Genomic DNA, 13,990 nt, shown 5'->3' on the forward strand with positions numbered 1-13,990 from the left:
CCTCCTGGATGGTGACCATCAGTAAGATTGTTGGTGCTAGCCGCACACAGTCCAACATAGGAACTTGAGTGCTGCTGATCAGGAACTAACTTCAGGAACGTAGCGAGCCTCCACCACCACCACACTACTATGAGTGACAACACACGGGTTTAGCACTTTACATGAAGAACCGTATCTAAATTTTGGTGATGCTGAAAAAGCGACCGAGATGCTAACCTGATGAGAGAGTTGCACGGTCTTTTAAGTTGTTATGATGGGTATTGTGGGAGCCAGTAGTCAGTAACATTCTTAGCTATGAATAGGCCATTTGCCAGCTCACCTTCCATACACGGAAACGCAACTCCCTTAGCTAGCTGCAAGAATGATTCTCAAGGTTGAGGCAGCGCTCTATGGCCCATACAAGTTTAGCACTGGATTCTGTCAAATAATAATAATAATAATAATAATAATATTATTATTATTATTATTATTATTATATGAAGGTTGGAAAACGTAATGCCAACAGGAATGACGATAAAGACACAAATAGCAGAAGAGACCTTTATTATGGCAACATTTATCTCTAAGAAGCTTGAAATAAAGCTCAAAGCGAAACGTTGTCCAACAATAACAGCCTGGTTGATCAAGTCCTGATCCACCGTGAGGCCTGGTCACAGACCGGGCCACGGGGGCGTTGACCCCCGGAACCCTCTCCAGGTATACTCCAGGTAATAAAGATTGGTGTTGTTACAAGTGTCTTTCGGTGAGAGTAAGACAACATGACCATCTCCTTGACTCGCTGGACGCAGGAAAGGTTGTTGGGTGAGATAAGGTCAGCCCAAGATTGCCACGTGCTTGTACCGACCAGCACAGATTAATGACTCTTTTACGTGCTTGTACCAACCAGCACAGATTAATGACTCTCTTACGTGCTTGTAACGACCAGCACAGATTAATGACTCTTACGTGCTTGTACCGACCAGCACAGATTAATGACTCTCTTACGTGCTTGTAACGACCAGCACAGATTAATGACTCTTACGTACTTGTACCGACCAGCACAGATTAATGACTCTCTTACGTGCTTGTAACGACCAGCACAGATTAATGACTCTTACGTGCTTGTACCGACCAGCACAGATTAATGACTCTCTTACGTGCTTGTAACGACCAGCACAGATTAATGACTCTCTTACTTGCTTGTAACGACCAGCACAGATTAATGACTCTCTTACTTGCTTGTAACGACCAGCACAGATTAATGACTCTTACGTACTTGTACCGACCAGCACAGATTAATGACTTACGTGCTTGTAACGACCAGCACAGATTAATGACTCTCTTACTTGCTTGTAACGACCAGCACAGATTAATGACTCTCTTACTTGCTTGTAACGACCAGCACAGATTAATGACTCTTACGTACTTGTACCGACCAGCACAGATTAATGACTTACGTGCTTGTAACGACCAGCACAGATTAATGACTCTCTTACGTGCTTGTAACGACCAGCACAGATTAATGACTCTTACGTGCTTGTACCGACCAGCACAGATTAATGACTCTCTTACGTGCTTGTACCGACCAGCACAGATTAATGACTCTCTTACGTGCTTGTAACGACCAGCACAGATTAATGACTCTCTTACGTGCTTGTACCGACCAGCACAGATTAATGACTCTCTTACGTGATTGTACCGACCAGCACAGATTAATGATTCTCTTACGTGCTTGTAACGACCAGCACAGATTAATGATTCTCTTACGTGCTTGTAACGACCAGCACAGATTAATGACTCTCTTACGTGCTTGTACCGACCAACACAGGTTAATGACTCTCTTACGTGCTTGTAACGACCAGTACAGATTAATGACTCTCTTACGTGCTTGTACCGACCAGCACAGATTAATGACTCTCTTACGTGCTTGTACCGACCAACACAGGTTAATGACTCTCTTACGTGCTTGTACCGACCAACACAGGTTAATGATTCTCTTACGTGCTTGTACCGACCAACACAGGTTAATGATTCTCTTATGTGCTTGTACCGACCAACACAGGTTAATGACTCTCTTACGTGCTTGTACCGACCAACACAGGTTAATGATTCTCTTACGTGCTTGTACCGACCAACACAGGTCAATGACTTTTAGGTGTAATTAACTGATAAAGAGTCGACCTGCGGTCAGCAGCTACAGACGTGACAATGGTGTCAATTCCAGGAAAAATATTTTAGAATCATAAATTTCTCAACAAATATCATCAGGTTTTAATGAGGTAGACACTGGTGCAAGTCGACTAATGGAAATTTCAAAGAGATGTTTAGCAGAAAAGCCTTAATTATACGACGTTTTACCCATAGTGAGAACTTCAGTGAAATGAAACGTCGTATAATAATGGCTTTCACTGCTAAATGTCTATAATGTTACCAGTTTTAGACTAGCGTCAGCAGAAGGATTTCAGAAAAAGTGGCTTTGTGGAGTATTTTCTGTTGAAACTGTGTGCTGTGTACTGGCAGTGCTCAGTCATTATCAGGATATTACTTCGGCTAAGAACATCAAGTGTGTGACATTGGAATGAAAACGTGATTATTTGACCTATTTTAACCCGTGTTGGGTGGATCTCCATATTCTGTTCGCGTTGCAAAGTTTCGCTCGCCTCTTAATTAAGCTCAGTTTTTTCTAATAAATGACAATCTAAACTAACCAAACCCAACCCAGCTTAAATAACGTAATCTCCTATTAATGTTGTTGTCTTTGTGTGTTACATTGCTGTCTCCTTTAATGCTGTTGTTATCTTTGACGTTGTGTGGCAGTATGACCTCCGGATACAGTTGAAGGCAGTAGGAATATCTGGCTCTACACTATACCTGAGGGCTTGATCATAAACTGCACATTGCTGTAACACCTTACTGGAGTGAAAGATCTGGGAGAAGGTGCGGAATAAACAGGGTAAAACAGGGCGCATTAGCACAATAAGAGAACACGGTGTTAACATATGTGGTCCAGCACTCATTATTTTGCTACCGACAGAAACTAGTGATATTGAAGGAACAGAAATAAGTGTTTATGAAGCTAAACAGCTGCCAAAAGTGCTGAATCAGGTCAGGTTGTGATACCTATGTAGGCCTGCTGGCCACTATCACAGAACCTGGTTGACTAGACGGTTTACAGAGAAATGTACCCAAAAGCTGGGCTGCGGGTGTAAAAGGGTCCTTGAAACAAGTGCACCACCCTTATATCTGTGACTTATGGACAAGGTAGCGGAAGATGTAACAGGAACACGGTTGTTTATCAACCCTGCCTGGTTGCACCTGTCACTGCAGCGGAATCTTCATCGTCACAGATATATCAGTGTCCTTACTGTAAGACCGCTCACTAATTATATAGACTGTATACATCCTTACTGATGCTCACTTTAGTAGAGTTGGTGACTGTATTTTAATATTAATTCTTATATTCATTGTACTTACATACCAATTACCTTTGATATACCTTTGAAGAATTTCAATAGTATATCTACTCTCTGAGCCCGGCCATGGGCCAGGCTCGTCTGGTGCTCGCCTGGTCAACCAGGCTGTTGCTGCTGGAGGCCCGCTGCCCCACATATCCATCACAGCCTGGTTGATCTAACACGTGGTGAAGATACTTGTCTAGTTTCCTCTTGAAGGCTTCAACACTTGTTCCAGCAGTGTTTCTGATATCTTCTGGTAAGATATTGAAAAGTCTGGGACCCCGGATGTTGATACAGTGTTCCCTTATTGTCCCCACTGCACCCCTGCTCCTCACTGGGTTTATTTTACACTTCCTTCCATATCTCTCACTCCAGTATGTTATGGCAGTGTGCGGATTTGGGACCAAGCCCTCGAGTACCTTCCAGGTACATATTATCATGTACCTCTCTCTCCTCCGCTCCAATGAGTACATGTTCAAGACTTGCAGGCGTTCCCAGTAGTTTAGGTGCTTTACTGGCTGAGTGTGAGCCGTAAACGATCTCTGTATTTGTTCCAACTCCGATATTTCTCCTGCCCTGAACGGGGCCGTCAGCACTGAGCAATATTCTAAGTGAGGGAGCACTAGCGATTTGAAGAGTGTCACCATCGGCATTGTTTCCCTTGTTTTGAAAGTTCTCAATACCCACCCAATCATCTTCCTGGCTGTCGTGATCTTTGTCTTGTTATGGTCTCTAAAAGAAAGGTCGGCTGACATAATTATTCCCAGGTCTTTTACGTGTTTCTTACGTTCTATTTGGTGACCCTCTTGAGTTTTGTATATAGTGCTCCTTTTGAGTTCTTCATTCTTGGTTATAATAACTTTAAATACTGTATGTATGCATAGTTAAATGCACACACACGTGCACACGTATACACATTTCTTCAGTCACAGAGTTGTCAGGAAGTGGAATAGTCTGGGAAGTGATCTAGTGGATGCAGGATCCATACATAGCTTTAAGAAGAGATATGATAAAGCTCATGGAGCAGAAAGAGTGACCAAGTAGCGGCCAGTGAAGAGGCGGGGCCAGGAACTGTGACTCGACCCATGTAACCACAACTAGGTGAGTACACACACACACACACACACACACACACACACACACACACACACACACACACAGACCTGGACAGACTGGACACGTGGTCCAGCAACTGGCTTCTCGAATTTAACCCCGCCAAATGCAGTCATGAAAATCGGGGAAGGGCAAAGAAGACCGCAGACGGAGTATAGGCTAGGTGGTCAAAGACTGCAAACCTTGCTCAAGGAGAAAGATCCTGGGGTGAGTATAACACCAAGCACGTCTCTGGAAGTACACATCAACCAGATAACTACTGCAGCATAGGGGCTCTTGGCAAACCTGAGAACAGCGTTCCGATACCTTTAGTAAGGAATCGTTCAAGACACTGTACACCGTGTACGTCAGGCCCATACTGGAGTATACAGCACCTGTTTGGAACCCACACTTGATTAAGCACGTCAAGAAATTAGAGAAAGCGCAAAGGTTTGCGACAAGGTTAGTTCCAGAGCTAAGGAGAATGTCCTATGAATAAATGTTGAGTGAAATCGGTCTGACGACACTGGAGGACAGGAGGGTCATGGGAAACATGATAATGACATACAAAATTCTGCGTGGAATAGACAAGGTGGACAGAGACAGGATGTTCCAGAGAGGGGACACAGAAACAAAGGGTCACAATTGGAAGTTGAAGACCCAGATGAGTCAAAGGGATGTTAGGAAGTATTTCTTCGGTCATAGAGTAGTCAGGAAGTGGAATAGCCTGCCAAGTGAGGTAGTGGAGGCAGGAACCATACATAGCTTTACGATGAGGTATGATAGAGCTCATGGAGCAGGGAGAGAGAGGACCTAGTATCACTCAGTGAAGAGGTAGGGCCAGGAGCTGAGTCTCGACCCCTGCAACCACAATTAGGTGAGTGCGCGCGCGCGCGCACACACACACACACACACATAGTTTGGGAAGCGATGTAGTGGAGGCAGGATCCATACATAGCTTTAAGCAGAGGTATGATAAAGCTCACGGCTCACACGATCAGTGAAGAGGCGGGGCCAGGAGCTCGGACTCGACCCCCGCAACCTCAACTAGGTGAGAACTAGGTGAGTACACACACACACACACACACACACACACACACACACACACACAGGCACACACACAGGCACATACCTTTACCTTTAATATACCTGGTGCTACAACCAGGCTGTTGCTGCTAATAGGAGAAATTAGTTTAATCATTAGGGTGGTGAGATGGAAGAGGTTAGTTATGTTTAGAATTGGTGTTCTGTCTTTTTTAAGTGAGTGTCCATCACAGCCTGGTTGATCTGGCACTTGGTGGACATACTTGTCCAGTTTCCTCATGAAGACTTCTATACTTGTCACAGCAGTGTTTCTATATTTTCTGGTAAGATGTTAAATAGTCTGGGGCCACGGATGTTGATACAGTGTTTGCTTAATGTCCCCACAGTGGCCCTGCTTTTCACTGGGTTTATTTTACACTTCCCATATCTCTCCATAGTATGTTGTTATGACAGTTTACAGATTTTGGACTTAACCTTGAAGTGCTTTCGACGTATATGTTATCGTGTACATTTCTCCTCCGCTCAACCGACCACATATTTAGGACAGTGAGGTGCTCCAGTAATTTAAATGCTTTATTGGCTTTATGCGGGCTGGAAATGATCTCTGCATCTGTTCCAGCTGTAATATCTTCCCTGCCCGGCACAGTTACGCCAGCACTGAATAATGCTTTAAACAAGAGAACACAGTCGATTTGAATAGCGTTGCCATTGGCACTTTCTCTTCTTTTGAAAAGTCATTCTGTCATCTTCGTGACCGGCGTGATATTTGCCTTATTGTGTTCTTTAAAAGAAAGGTCAGCCCACATAATTACTCCTAGATCTTTCACGGGTTCCTTTCGCTCTATATGATCCTCTTGAGTTTTGTATACAGTGTGCCTTTTGAGTTCTTCATTCTTTCCTTATCTAAGCAGCTGGAACTTACTACTATTGAACGTCATGTTCTCCACTGCCCCAGGAAAACACTGCTTATATCTTCCTGCAATTTTTTGTATCTTCTACCGAGGTGATTTTCATGCATATTTTGGTAGTATTCGCAAATGATACGAAGCAGTTGTGGCAACTTTTTTTATCTGTGTCTGCTGTGAGGATAAGAAACGTGGAGGCACCAGGACCTCGCAAATTGTGGATTTTGCTCTGTCTACTACTGTTCTGTGTTCCGTCTGTCGGAAAGTTGAAAATCAACTTAGCTACTTTCCCATTAGGACTGTGGCCCTCGTTTTGTGTGCAGTCGTCCCATGATGAGCTCCAGTGGCGGATCATTATGCCTAAGACCTGCGTCAGGAAACACTTGTCCTGGCTTCTGACGAATCTTACCTAGTTTAACCATAAACACATTTGTCAAACGCCCTTGCAAAATCTGTATATACCACATCTGCGTTTTGGTTTCCTTCTAACTCCTCCGTAAATCTGTCATAGTGATTTAGCAGTTGTGACAAGCATTATCTCCCGGCTCTAAAACTGTGATGGCTTGGGTTGTGCAGATTGTGCTGTATAAAATTTTTAATTTGACGTCTCACCACTCTCAAGATTTTTATGAGGTAGGATGTTAGGGTTACTGGTCTGTAATTTTTGACTAATTATGTTCACACACTTTAAGGTCTGTGGTATTCACCAACAGTAGATCTAAAGCTCTTTCTCCAAGGGATACACGCACTCACGTTGGCACGGGAACACGCACACCACAGTGTGTGTGTGTGTGTGTGTGTGTGTGTGTGTGTGTGTGTGTGTGTGTGTGTGTGTGTGTACGCATATATACAGAAGTTGGACGGAATATGAGCATCTCATTCTTTAACATTTTCTATTTGCAATATGGAACTGGTCTTCCATTTGCAGCTGAAACAGCACCAATTCGTTGAGGAATTGATTCATATAGCATTTGAAGAGTATCCAAGGGAATTGTGAGCCATTCCTCAAGCAAAACTTGCTCTAACTCTTCCGAAGACAACAGTGGAGGAAACTGGTTCCTGACTTGCTATTCCAATTGACTCCACATATGTTCGATAATATTTAGATCCGTCAATTGTGGGGGCCAGTCCAGTGCGTAGAATTAGGGGAAGATATGGTAGAGGTGTATAAATGGAAAACAGGAATAAATAAAGGGGGATGTAAATAGCGTGCCAAAAATATCTAGCCAAGACAGGACTCGCAGCAATGGTTTTAAGTTGGAAAAATTCAGATTCAGAAATGAATATGGGAAAGCACTGGTTTAGTGATAGAGTTGTGGACGAGTGGAACAAACTCCCGAGTACCGTCATAGAAGCTAAAACGTTGTGTAGTTTTAAAAATAGGTAAGATAAATACGTGAGTGGGTGTGGGTGGGTGTGAGTTTGACCTGACTAGCTTGTGCTACTAGGTCAGATGCCGTGCTCCTTCCTTAAGTGAATGTGACCTGACCTGATTAGGTTGGGGCATTTGCTTGGGCTGGTGGGGGACTAGGACCTGCCTCGCACGGGCCAGTAGGCCTGCTGCAGTGTTGTTTCGTATGTTCTTAATTCACTCTTCATTGTAACTATGAGAAGATTTTTCTGTAGATTTACGTAAGGGAGCTTAGTGGCCTTTTAGTCCTAGCGCTCTGTAAATTTTTCAAGCTTTTCATTCAGGCCTTGGCTGACCCACTTGAAAGATGTTTTAACGAAAAATCAACATTCATTATTTTATGTCTACCTATCAACCTGTTGCTTATCTGTATGAGGATCCGGGGATCATTGCCTCCTTTTCCCCATCTGTATGAGGATCCGGGGATCATTGCCTCCTTTTCCCCATCTGTATGAGGATCCGGGGATCATTGCCTCCTTTTCCCCATCTGTATGAGGATCCGGGGATCATTGCCTCCTTTTCCCCATCTGTATGAGGATCCGGGGATCATTGCCTCCTTTTCCCCATCTGTATGAGGATCCGGGGATCATTGCCGCCTTTTCCCCATCTGTATGAGAATCCGGGGATCATTGCCCCCTTTTCCCCATCTGTATGAGAATCCGGGGATCATTGCCTCCTTTTCCCCATCTGTATGAGAATCCGGGGATCATTGCCTCCTTTTCCCCATCTGTATGAGAATCCGGGGATCATTGCCGCCTTTTCCCCATCTGTATGAGAATCCGGGGATCATTGCCCCCTTTTCCCCATCTGTATGAGAATCCGGGGATCATTGCCTCCTTTTCCCCATCTGTATGAGGATCCGGGGATCATTGCCTCCTTTCCCCCATCTGTATGAGAATCCGGGGATCATTGCCCCCTTTTCCCCATCTGTATGAGAATCCGGGGATCATTGCCTCCCTTTCCCCATCTGTATGAGGATCCGGGGATCATTGCCTCCTTTTCCCCATCTGTATGAGAATCCGGGGATCATTGCCTCCTTTTCCCCATCTGTACAAGGATCTGGGGATCATTGGACTATTTATTCTTTTAAGAGTTTTTTAATTGTACATACTGGAAGGGTAAGGGGTATTTTTCATAGTCTACCTTGGTTACTGTATGCAGATTTGAATACAAATCGAACATCATATGGATTTTTGTGGCCCACTAGAAGACTTTTCCATATCGCCTTGAATGATTGAAGTGCCCTCGATATATGCCACTCATATAAATTTTAGTATTGTATATGTGTTAGCTATGCGAGTCCAATATGGAGGCGAATATTGCACCTTGTTGAACACAGCTTTTCACTGTGAAGACCCCAGATATTACTTGCTTGACAATTTATGGGGACGATTTGTTAGAATGTTGAATATCCATCTGCCTATTTACTCATTAATTCTTTTAATGTATTTTATATGTGGTTACACCATGATAGCTAGGCAAGGAGAGGTTAAGTAAAGTTGATGGCTAGCCAGGGAAAGAGTAAGGTTTGTCAATTAGACAAGGACTGGTAGGAAGGGATAGATTTAGGTTTGAAAGTTTGACAGGAACAGTAATAGGTTCTGTTAGGCAGTTAAGTAAGAAAGTAATGAATGATTAAAAGTATTAATTAAGTTCGTTTGGTAAGGTAGGGAGTGCAAGATTTAGAGAGAGAGAGAGAGAGAGAGAGAGAGAGAGAGAGAGAGAGAGAGAGAGAGTGAGTGAGTGTGAATGTGAGTGAGTGTGAGTGAGTGTGAGTGTGTGTGAGTGTGAGAGTGAGTGTGAGAGTGAGTGTGAGTGTGAGTGTGAGTGAGTGTGAGTGTGTGTGAGTGTGTGTGAGTGTGTGTGTGTGTGTGTGTGTGTGTGTGTGTGTGTGTGTGTGTGTGTGTGTGTGTGTGTGTGTGTGTGTGTGTGTGTGTGTGTGTGTGTGGGAAGTGTAGTTGGGTTGATGTGTGCGTGTAGGCGGGCGAGGTGGGTGGGTCAGTGTGGCTGTGTCAGTGGCCAGAGGCGGGTGTGGTGTGTATGTGCTTGTGTGTCCCTGGCTCTCACTCCCCTGTCATTCACACACCTCTCAGTAACACCTTGTACATAAGACGTTCATGATTCCTCCCTTCATCTCTGGATTTTTTGTGATTCGATGCCATAGTGAACTATGACACCCTCTACTTGTCTTACTGTTGTCTCTTGTTTTTTTTTTTTTATACTCTCAAACAAATCGATTGTGAATGTAGTTAAATATATAATTTCAAAGACTACATTATAAAATCGGATTTTTGGTGGGTTAAATTTACTACAGTTTTGAGAAGCTGCGATGGAATGTTTCAACCTCTACTTTGATAGTGCGCTATTGTCTTCTAAAATAAATCTGCTGTGAATGTATTAAAGGAAAATTAAAGATTGCATCAAGGTAATTGTTCTTTTGGTTGAGTTTTGTATTATATTTATAAAAAGTGGCGATAGAAGGTAATGTGGTGTAAGGGGTGTGTTACCATACGGAGAGGAGCAGGTGCATACCAAGTGGTGGTGGGTGAATGTGTATGTTAAGAATACACCCACATGACAAACCAGGTCAAGTTGTGCTTTAAGGTAGGTTGCCGGAGTGCTAGTGCTAGTCTGCTCTTTCTAGTTAGGTGAAGTAGTGGTAGGGTGGTGGTGTTAGTCTGTTCTCTAGTTATGTGATGTGGTAGTGTGTATAGATAGGTGGAGTAGTAGTGCTAATGCTAGTCAATTGTTTTCTCTCTTGTGTAATGCCGCATTATGTTTAGGTATGTGGGGGAGGGGGAGGGGGAAATGGGGCAACTCTACAACTGGATGGAAGAGAGTTAATGAAGCCCTGTTGTACCTACTCTTATAACTGTGTGTGTTTACATCCACCACATATCCACTCGGTTCATTCAGCATAATTTGAGACTAAAAATGTACTTGCTAACATCCTTGTGACTAGTCTGTAATTTTAGGTTTCGTTTGTGGCCACATGCTTCTGGCCCAGAAAGTTAAAGAAGTGTCTGTTCTCCTAATAAGTTACTTAGCGATTCAAATACGTCTTAATCATGCTTCTGACACTTAATCTCTTCCAAAGTCATCAGGTTTAGATTCCGCAGTCTCTTGCACCAACGTCCTGACTAGACAGATTGCCGTGTCACTAGTTAATGGTACAAGTCGGACCGAAACGTCGCCATAAGTTTCTCGTGTGTGCCGGTTATTCGTGTATTATTCCAGTCACAGCATTGTGACTGAAATACGAGTATTGGACCCAGGATCGAGCTTCCACTGCTTACAGTGAATTGCCTAGTTTTAATAAATTTTTGTCAAGGATAAGATGGGTACTGTACATAAACCTCGAGGCAGGATGACCCTGGTATTTATATATCAAAGCATAACCGCTCAAGGGAGGTTCCTTGACGCTGGTGAGGGGCTCTTGACCTAGGGAATTGGATCTGTGCTCCGGTTCCCTGAATTGAGCTTGAATACCTTCCATCCCCACCTCCCAAATGCGCTGTATAGTCCTACGGGTTTAGCGCTCCCCCATGATTATAATATCGAAGCGTGATAGTTGAAGGTTACCTAGAGAGGATTCCATGGGTCAACCACCCGTCTTCCATTCGCGGTCCTGTTCCTGGCCGAGCCTCTTGGCTGATCAGTAACTGATTAAAGGTCAAGTTCCCTCTTGAAGACGGCTAGTATTCCCGTGCACTCTGCTCAAGGCCCAGACTCGTGGAATTTCTCATTCATCAAAAACTGCAAAAAAAAAAAAAAAAAAAATCACATGCATTAACCATCATATGGAGACGGAATCTGGAAAGGCCCAAATCTGTCATTTATGTCCTACATTATCAAACTCTGTTTTTGAGAGTTTTAAGAAGCAATATTGCTAAACACGTAGTATCCAGGGCAACATGGTCGCTGCTGTTTCTTGTAATTACTGGATCCTTACCATATGGTTGCACTGGGAGACAACAAGGATGAAGACTGCAAAAGCCTTCGACAAGTGTGATCATGATTTAATAGCTTATAAAATGCTTGCAGAAGGAATAATTGGGGAAGTAGGCAAATGGCTTCTTTCTTTTCCGTTGGCTGTGATTTGTCTGCATTGTCAACTGGTTCAGTTGTTTCTGGAATTGTATTCGAGCTAAGGGGAGCTGAATCTCTTGAAATGTGTGATCAGAGTGCTGTTCTCGTGTAGATGGCTAGTTACATGATATATTTCTTCAACTGTATCAGCCGTCATATTATAGTTTTCTGCTGGATTCTTGAGGGGCATTTTGTGTAGTGCTCTCAAGAACTTTTTTCACGCCCGTTAATCTGTGGAACTTGGCCCTAGTCCATGTTAATGATTTTGTGTGTGTGTCATGCAGTGTTTGCTAGTATGGTTCAGAGAAGAGATGTTGGCCATTATTTCTGTAAACCCTAGTAATGCTCTTGTCTGTTTTCACATATTCGTTAGATCGTGTTTTCAAGCTATTTTCACCTGTTTTCCTTCAAACAACCCAATACATTAGGATTTGTAAGTCTGACATAGCTGACACGTTAAACATTTGGAGTACCTTATATCATATTCTGTTTCGCAGGACGGGGCTCATACAATGTGTTGAAATCTGTCAACCTGAGCTGGGAGACTTCACTAGGACAGTGTGGATATCGTCGAGAATCGATGCCACGTAGCATATTAGTGAATATTTTATGGGCTTCAATATCGTATTGCGGTGGTAGATTTTCCTGGAAATTCTTTCTCTTTAACTGCTTTTAGATGGTGTTGGTGTTGGTAATGGTGTACGTGGTGTCTTTGGGGGCTAGGGGCAGCTAGGTGGTCATATAGGAGTACCGAACTTCTTCTTCACCTGCAGACAGCACTTTTCATCACTTAAATTCCACGTTATACTTAAAATATTCGTGAAATTATTCTGAAAAAACTATATACAAATATACGAGGAAATATAATTATTTATTACACTAATATTGATAACTTGGGAGATGTACAGTTGCTATTAAGTTATACCTTAGTTACTGGCAGAGAGAGAGAGAGTACTCTGGAGAGTTTTTACAGTGATCTAGTGCACTGGTATGGGAGAGGGGAAAGCAAAATATACTGGTGAATGGTACACTTGCAGTTATTTACTTCAGTTCTCTTATAAACCTCCATTTTTGTCTTTTATTCCTCTGATGACTTCAGAGTTTTCCTCTTCTAACTTTCTTAACTGGTTGCTCCATCCCTTGCTGAAAGTAACTAATCAGATATGGCTTGGTTTATGTATAAGAGTTTTTTATGAATGGGTGTTTTAGGCCAATAAAATTCGGCCAGTTCTACTAAAAATATTTAGTTTTCTTACTTTAAATCGCTGATTAGGTGGAGTTTAAAGTGGTGGAAGTGGTGTCATGAGGTGGAGTTCCTGCCATCCCAGTGTGACATAAGACAAGGTTACTGAAAGAGGGGAATAATATATTACTACATGGAGGGTCATTATAATGTGTTACATGACTATTAGAAACGAGAATAAAAAAAATATATTCTGGTGAAAAGTGTATTCACAATTAGTTACTCCACTGTAGTTCTTTTATAAACCTCCACTTCGTTTGTTGGTCTACCCATATACAAGATTCTGTTCCTTTTGTGTCCTGGTATGATCAGTAGTTGGCACCTTCTGATTTTCATAAAACACGGTTGCTCTGCTCTCAGCTAAAAGTAATCACTTAGATATGACTGAGGCGATAAGGTCAGTACTTAGAAGCAGCAGCAGCACTGTGACTACAGCAAGAACACAGGTGGTGCGGTTTGTTGTGGGAGGGAAGCAAGTCTCATCTTTTGCTATTATACAGCACTAACTTCCTTTAAAATATTGGTATTATGTAGGTAATTTGTTCACGACGTTTTATATGTATTGATAATTAGCTTCGCTTTCTTTTAGTTGCTTTTATTTTTTGACTTTAGATCTGGTTAAAAGAAGTATATTTAAGACAACAGTTTTGCTGGCCATACTTTATTGACACCTCACACATTTGTAAATATTTATTATGTATATACACAGTATATTACAATATGTACACAGTTGTTCATTATAATTTTTTTAACTGTGCGACGCTGTGGGTTC

The 13,990-nt window shown here is 42.7% G+C and overlaps 1 protein-coding gene across 4 annotated transcripts in view; it reads left to right on the forward strand.

Moving 5' to 3' along the window:
• The window catches only part of aPKC (protein kinase C iota type), a 525,119-nt gene that overhangs the window by 157,390 nt on the left and 353,739 nt on the right, over positions 1 to 13,990 (forward strand). The window contains exon 1 of one of the 4 annotated variants that reach the window (XM_070096342.1): positions 9,909 to 9,924. The exons of the other annotated variants lie outside the window; for them this stretch is intronic. The gene's annotated coding sequence lies outside the window, so the exon portion shown is untranslated. Of the gene's footprint in view, positions 1 to 9,908; positions 9,925 to 13,990 lie in introns of those variants that run through there. 4 annotated transcript variants of the gene reach the window in all.

The sequence above is a fragment of the Cherax quadricarinatus genome, chromosome 53 (assembly GCF_038502225.1).
Source record: "Cherax quadricarinatus isolate ZL_2023a chromosome 53, ASM3850222v1, whole genome shotgun sequence".
Classification (NCBI taxonomy): Eukaryota; Metazoa; Arthropoda; class Malacostraca; order Decapoda; family Parastacidae; genus Cherax; species Cherax quadricarinatus.